The following is a 7,942-nucleotide window of genomic DNA, read 5'->3' on the forward strand; positions in this document are numbered from 1 at the left end:
TTCGGTTAAATAGCATTAGAAATGAGTTGGATTGGGCCCACAAGGCTTCTAAAATCGCTAGCCACGTTTTGCTTCAAGTGGACTAGGTGGCAGCAACGGCGCGTGCGCGTACTATGCGCGTGCACGCCACCATACTTGTAGCAACTATGGCAAATCTTATATCGTTTCGAAGCCCCGGATGTTAGCTTTCCAACCCAACTGGAACCGTATCATTTGGATCTCTGTAGCTCAAGTTATGGTCGTTTAAGTGCAAAGAGGTCGGCTTGACAGCTTTCCGGTTCTTTCATTTCTTCATGAGTTCTCCAACTTTTCATGCTTCTTTCTTCATTCCCTTGATCCAATCTTTGCCTCCTAAACCTTAAATCACTTAACAAACATATCAAGGCATCTAATGGAATGAAGGTGAATTAGATTTAGCTATTTTAAGACCTAAAAAGCATGTTTTCACTCTTAAGCACAATTAAAGGAGAATATACAAAACCATGCTATTTTATTGAATAAATGTGGGTGAAAGGTGATAAAATCCCCTAAAATCAATACAAGATAAACCCTAAAGATGGGGTTTGTCAATCTCCTCACAAAGTCTAGCCACCCTTTAGCTTGAGGGTTCAAGTCTCTTCTTCTCAACTGGTTTGGCCTTCCATTTTTGTCCTTAATCCACTGAACATTGATGACACAAATCTCATTCAAGATCTCTTCAAACCCAAGATCAATTTGTTTCATCCTTTCTTCATAGCTTTGGGTGGAACTTGTGCACTTTACCATCAGCATTCTGTCTAGGTTTGCAGGGCTATAATCAATGCTCTTCCCCTTCACAGAACTTTGGTAGTCATATAGTTGCCCAGGTTGGGGAACGGCATTGGCATAGAACTCCCTCACTAAGCTTTCTACCACTTTCTTTGGTGGGTTGCACAAGAGTGCCCAGCCTCTACTATTGATTTCGACGTTGATCTCCCTATGCTCATCTCCCCCTAGTTGGAAGCCAATTCCAGGGATTATTTTCCTCTTACTCACCCACCCATAAAACTGGTTTTGGTGAAAAAATGAAAGGAACTTGAATTCATTGTAGCTTGATGAGCTAGAGGAAGCCTCCTTGGTCTTTCTATTCTTTGAACCGGTGGTTTTTGGTGGTGCCATTTGGTGGTGATAAGAGGGTTTAAAGAGTGATGAAAAGGATAGAGAAAGAAAAAAAAGCAAGGGTATGCTTCAACACCAAACTTAGGACTTGATTGTCCCAATCAAAAAAGCAAGAAAGAAAGAAAGAAAAGAAGGAAGTAGAGAGGGGAAGAGTGCTGGTTTTGGGTGAGAGGAGGAAATTTTGTAGTGTGGAAAAGAGGGGTGGGTGAGTGCATTATATAGAGGAGGGAGGGAAAAGTCTGGAAGGTGTGAATTGGCCAAAAAATTTAAAGCTTTCACACTTGGGAGTGGCGCTCAGCGTGGGGAGAGGCGCCAACCCCAATTTGTTCAACTTTCCTCAGACTTTTGAGTTCCAAAGTGTGAAGTATACTTTGACTCCTTGACTTGAGGAGTGATTAATGTCATGTCGGCCCCACCTCTTTCTTGAAAATTCAGTTACAAACCCTCATTAGTGATCAAAAAAATTACTTCAATTCCTCTAGTTAATTAACAATTAATATGTGTCTCTTGGACACCAAACTTAAGTTCATTATTGTATATAGTAATTGGTCTCATGATTGAATTTTATTTTGTACATTATGAGTGGAATAAATTTAATTCTTTCATACTCTTCCACTTTTATTTCATATGTACACAATTAATTATCCTTTTTATTCACCCCACCAATATACTATATACATTAGGATATTAATTAATTGGGCTGAACCTTAAATGCACGTATGGATTCCTCTTGGTGGTGGTCACACCAAACTTAGTTTTGGGCTTACTTCTTGAGATTAATGCAGTTGTTTTATGTAGGCTCAAAATAAGTGGGTTGGTGGCCACACCAAACTTAGCTCTTTAGCTAGTTTTTCAACCTAATTAACTACATCATGTATTGTAGTGAACAAGGTTGCACTTCCAGCACACTAGAAACTTTTGGAGCTTACATCAAAGAACTATCAACTAATTAACTAACAATTGGAACTGAAAACAAACAATCTAAGTGACTAAACAAAAGCTAAAAAAAACTTGAAATTGAAAGGATATGGATGTTGGGGTGCCTCCCAACTAGCGCTTCTTTAATGTCACTAGCTTGACGATTTTCCCTCTTTAGCTGAGATTATAATTCACTCTTTGCTCATTCAATGAATCCCCCAAGTTGTGCTTAAGTCTGTGACCATTGACAGTGAAATACCTCTGTGTTTTGTCATCCATGAGCTCTACATGACCATAAGGAGAAACCTTGATGACTATGAATGGTCCAGACCATCTTGACTTCAGCTTCCCTAAGAAAAATTTGAGCCTTGAGTTGTACAATAGCACCTTTTGACCTTCTACAAACTCTCTTCTTGCTAGCTTTTGATCATGCCATTTCTTTGTTTTTTCCTTGTAAATCTTGGTATTTTCATAAGCTTGAGTTCTGAATTACTATAGCTAATTGAGTTGCAGCAATCTTATTTCTCCAGTAGCTTGATTATCAAAGTTCAACATTGATGAATCCATATTTGACGATATATTTTGGTTTGATTTGAGTGGATTTCATCATATAAACCCACATTTATTCATCTAAATATCATACTTTTAAGATTTCTTCCTAAAATATGCTTGAAAGTGAAAACATGCTCTTTTTTTGCTTAATTTAATCAATTTTTATTTACTTTAATCCCATTTGGTGCCTTGATGTATTTGCTAAGTGATTTCAGGTTTCCAAGGCAAGTATGGGTTGAAGAAGTGAGAAAAAGAGTATGCAAAAGGGAAGAAACCATGAAGAAATAGAGTTTGGACATTTCAGCATCCGTGCGTGCGCACAAGCCACACGTGCGCGTGCACAAGCACGAGCTCAACAATGTGTACACATGGCCCATGCGCACGCGTGGGAGGATTTTTGTTCGGCAATGCGTACGCATGACCAACACGTACGCGTGACTCGTATCACATGAGCTCATTAATGCAAATTGTTGGGGCCGAATTCTGGGCCTCTAAAACCCATTCCAACTCATTTTCTGAAGCTATTTGAGGCCAAAGTGAAGAGGAATGAATGAGGGGGCAATTAGGTTTAGCTTTTTCATGCTTTTCTCTTAGTTTCTGGAGAGAGAAACTCGTCCATCTCTCTATAATTAGGTTAGGTTTAGTTTAATTTCCTTTAATTTCAGTCTTTAATTCATGTTTTAGTGTAGTTTCCTTTATGTTTTCATGTTCCTTCATCTTAATCTTCTTTATTTTTCTTGTTATTTCCTTTATTTTGTCACTTTTATGTTATGAACACTTTTGTTGAATTTAATTTCAATTAATGCAATTTATATTTTATGTTCATTTAATGCTTCCTTTAGTTGTTGTTATCATTTTCTTGCTTTTGGTAGTTAGATTTTATTTTTTATGTAATTTAATATTATTTTATTTTCATGCACACCAAGTGTTTGGTAAATTGCTTGGCTTAGTTTTTATTTAGTTTTTCTTCACTCTTGGCTTGGAATGGATGACTTTGGTGATCCTTGAGTCATTGATGTCCATTCTTGTTTGATACATTAGAGTAGTTAGTTGATTTGGTTTTCCTTGACCCTAAGTGACCCAATAGTGTTGACTTAGGACTTAGGGATTTGAATTAACTATGCCTATTTGACTTATCCTCGGTGTTAGGATAGACTAAGTAGGATTAACTCTTCATAATCATCATGTGTTTGTGGTCAATGGCTAGGATAGGTAACCTTAGCCCTCAATCCATGCTAAGAGGTTTCTTGCATTTGAATTTTCCTTTCCTTGCATTTTATTGCTTTGACTTTTATTTCTTGCATGTTAGGTTTTCACACTCTTGGTTGAAAAATTAGGTGTTTGGGTGAAATTGAGTTGTGGATGTCTGATGAGCGGATAATTTATACGCTTTTTGGCATTGTTTTTAGGTAATTTTTAGTAGGATCTAGCTACTTTTTGGGATGTTTTTATTAGTTTTTATGCAAAATTCATATTTCTGGACTTTACTATGAGTTTGTGTGTTTTTCTATGATTTCAGGTATTTTCTGGCTGAAATTGAGGGACCTGAGCACAAATCTGATTTAGAGGCTGAAAAAGGACTGATGATGCTGTTGGATTCTGACCTCCCTGCACTTGAAGTGGATTTTTTGGAGCTACAGAACTCCAAATGGCGCGCTCTCAATTGCGTTGGAAGGTAGACATCCAGAGATTTCCCAAAATATATAATAGTTCATACTTTACTCGAGTTTTGACGATGCAAACTGGCATTCAAACGCCCCTTCTCTACCCTATTCTGAAGTCAAAACGCCAGAAATGGCATAAAAGTTGGAGTTAAACGCCCAAACTGGCACCAAAGCAGGCGTTTAACTCCAAGAGAAGTCTCTACACATGTAAAGCTCAATGCTCAGCCCATGCACACACCAAGTGGTCCCGGAAGTGGATTTCTGCATCATTTACCTATTTCTGTAAACCCTAGTAGCTAGTTTTCTTTTAAATAGGACCTTTTACTATTGTATTTTTATCTTTGGAATTTGACATCTTTGGAACGTTTTCCTTAGACATTGGGGGCTGGCCTCACGGCCATGCCTACCTTCATCACTTATGTATTTTCAACGGTGGAGTTTCTACACACCATAGATTAAGGTGTGGAGCTCTGCTGTTCCTCGAGTATTAATGCAATTACTACTATTTTCTATTCAATTCAGCTTATTCTTGTTCTAAGATATTCACTCTCACTTCAACCTGATGAATGTGATGATCCGTGACACTCATCATCATTCTCACCTATGAACGTGTGACTGACAACCACTTCTGTTCTACTTAAGATCGAGCGTGTATCTCTTAGCCTCCATTCCGAAAGATCAGAGTCTTCGTGGTATAAGCTAGAATTATTGGCGGCCATTCCTGAGATCTGGAAAGTCTAAACCTTGTCTGTGGTATTCCGAGTAGGATCTGGAAAGGGATGAATGTGACGAGCTTCAAACTCGCGAGTGTTGGTGTAGTGACAGACGCAAAAGGTTCATTGGATTCTATTCCAACATGATCGAGAACCGACAGATGATTATCCGTGCGGTGATAGTGCATTTGGACCATTTTCACTGAGAGGACGGGAGGTAGCCGTTGACGCCGGTGAAACCCGAACAAACAGCTTGTCATGGAAAGGAGTATGAAGGATTGGATGAAGGCAGTAGGAAAGCAGAGATTCAAGAGGGACGAAGCATCTCCATACGCTTATCTGAAATTCTCACCAATGAATTACATAAGTATCTCTATCTTTATTTTCTGTTTATTTATCTTTTAATCATTAAAACTCCATAACCCATTTGAATCCGCCTGACTGAGATTTACAAGGTGGCCATAGCTTGCTTCAAGCCGACAATCTCCGTGGGATCGACCCTTACTCACGTAAGGTTTATTACTTGGACGACCCAGTGCACTTGCTGGTTAGTTGTGCGAAGTCGTGACAAAGTGTGATTCACGTTTGAGAGCTCCAAGTCTTTGGCGCCATTGTTGATGATCACAATTTCGTGCACCAAGTTTTTGGCGCCATTGCTGGGGATTGTTCGAGTTTAGACAACTGACGGTTCATCTTGTTGCTCAGATTAGGTAATTTTCTTTTTGTTTCAACCTTTATTTTATTTTCAAAAAGTTTTCAAAAAAAAATTTTTCTTCTTTTTTTCGTTCTTTTCAAAATAATTTTCGAAACAAATACAAAAAAATCATAAAATCATAAAAAACCAAAATTATTTCATGATTCTTGTTTGAATCCAGTGCCAAATTTTAAGTTTGGTGTTAATTGCATGATTTTGATTATCTTGCAATTTTTGAAACACATTCATTGTGTTCTTGATGATCTTCAAGCTGTTCTTCATGGATTGCCTTGTTTGATCTTTATGATTTCTTGTTTTGCATTGCATAATGTTTTACATGTGCATTCTTGCAAAGCATATGGCCCAAACATGAGAAAGTTCTAAGTTTGGTGTCTTGCATGTTTTCTTTTATTGAAAACTAAGTTCTTGATGTTCATCTTGATTATCAAGATTGTTCTTGGTGTTCATCTTGACGTTCATAATGTTCTTGCATATATCTTGTGTTTTGATCCAAGAATTATATGTTTCGACTCATTTTGTTGTTTTTCAAAATTGAAAACATATCTTCTTGAATAAAGGATTTAGCAAAATGAAGATCCAAGAACATAAAGCAGAGGAATTACAGAGAAAAAGCTGGGCGTTCAAAATGCCTAGTGAAGAAGGAAAACTGGCGTTTAAATGCTAGCCAGGGTACCTGGCTGGGCGTTTAAATGCCCAAACTATGCAACAATTAGGCGTTAAACGCCCAAAACATGCAGCTCCTGGGCATTTAATGCCAGGATGACACAAGGAGAGGAATTTTGTTTTCAAATCAAATGTTTTTCAAATCTTCATATTTTTTTTTCAAAATCAAATCTTTTTCAAATCAAATATTTTCAATCATATCTTTTTCAAAAAAAAAAATCAAATCTTTTTAATTTCCTTTTCAAATCTTTTTCAAAATAAATTTCAATCATATCTTTTCAAACATATCTTTTTCAAATCATATCTTTTTCAAAACCACAACCAATTTTTCAAAAATTTATTTTAAATCTTATTCTTTTTATTTTCAAAAATTCTTTCCCCCCTCTCTCATATTTTTATATTTGAACACTAACATTCCTCCTCTATTGTCAATTCGAACTCCATCCTTCTTTTCTTGTTTTCCTTTGACATCTCAAAGAATCTCTATACTGTGACATAGAGGATTCTATATTTTCTTTATTTTCATCTCTTTCATATAAGCAGGAACAAAGATAAAGGCATACTTGTTGAAGCTGATCCTGAACCTGAAAGGACTCTGAAGAGGAAGCTAAGACCAGCTAAAGCACAAAACTCTAAAGAGGACCTCACTGAAATTTTCGAAAAGGAAGCAGCAAAAGAAATAATTATGGCCGAACCAAACAACAATGCAAGGAAGATGCTTGGTGATTTTACTACACCAACTTCCAACTTTTATGGAAGAAGCATCTCAATCCCTGCCATAGGAGAAAACAATTTTGAGCTAAAGTCTCAATTAGTTTCTCTACTGCAACAGAACTGCTAGTTTTATGGACTTCCATTAGAAGACCTTTATCAGTTTTTAACTGAGTTCTTGCAGATCTGTGATACTGTTAAGACCAATGGAGTTGATCCTGAGGTCTACAAGCTTATGCTTTTCCCTTTTGCTGTAAGGGACAAAGCTAGAACATGGTTAGACTCACAACCTAGAGATAGCCTGGACTCTTGGGATAAGCTGGTCACGACTTTCTTAGCCAAGTTCTGTCCTCCTCAAAAGCTGAGCAAGCTTAGAGTGGATGTTCAGACCTTTAGACAAAAAGATGGTGAGTCCCTCTATGAAGCTTGGGAAAGATACAAGCAACTGACCAAAAAGTGTCCTTCTGACATACTTTCAGAATGGACCACATTAGATATATTCGATGATGGTCTGTCTGAATTTTCCAAGATGTCACTGTTGCATTCTGCAGGTGGATCCATTCACCTAAAGAAAACGCCTGCAGAAGCTTAGGAACTTATTGAAATAGTTGCAAATAACCAGTTCATGTATACCTCTGAGAGGAATCCTGTGAGTAATGGGACGCGTCAAAAGAGAGGAGTTATTGAAATTGATGCTCTGAATGCCATACTAGATCAGAATAAAATATTGACCCAACAAGTTAATATGATCTCTCAGAGTCTGAATGGATTGCAAAATGCATCCAACAGTACTAAAGAAGCATCTTCTGAAGAAGAAGCTTATGAACCTGAGAACCCTACAATGGCAGAGGTGAATTACATGGGTGAAG

General features: G+C 37.4%; 1 non-coding gene across 1 annotated transcript; it reads right to left on the reverse strand.

The window, feature by feature from the left end:
• Positions 1 to 7,440: 7,440 nt before the first annotated feature.
• LOC127745919 (small nucleolar RNA R71) lies at positions 7,441 to 7,544 on the reverse strand. The gene has a single exon (XR_008007542.1). It is a non-coding gene; the product is annotated as a small nucleolar RNA R71 (small nucleolar RNA).
• Positions 7,545 to 7,942: the final 398 nt, after the last annotated feature.

Source organism: Arachis duranensis, chromosome 3 (assembly GCF_000817695.3).
Source record: "Arachis duranensis cultivar V14167 chromosome 3, aradu.V14167.gnm2.J7QH, whole genome shotgun sequence".
In the NCBI taxonomy this organism is placed as follows: domain Eukaryota; kingdom Viridiplantae; phylum Streptophyta; class Magnoliopsida; order Fabales; family Fabaceae; genus Arachis; species Arachis duranensis.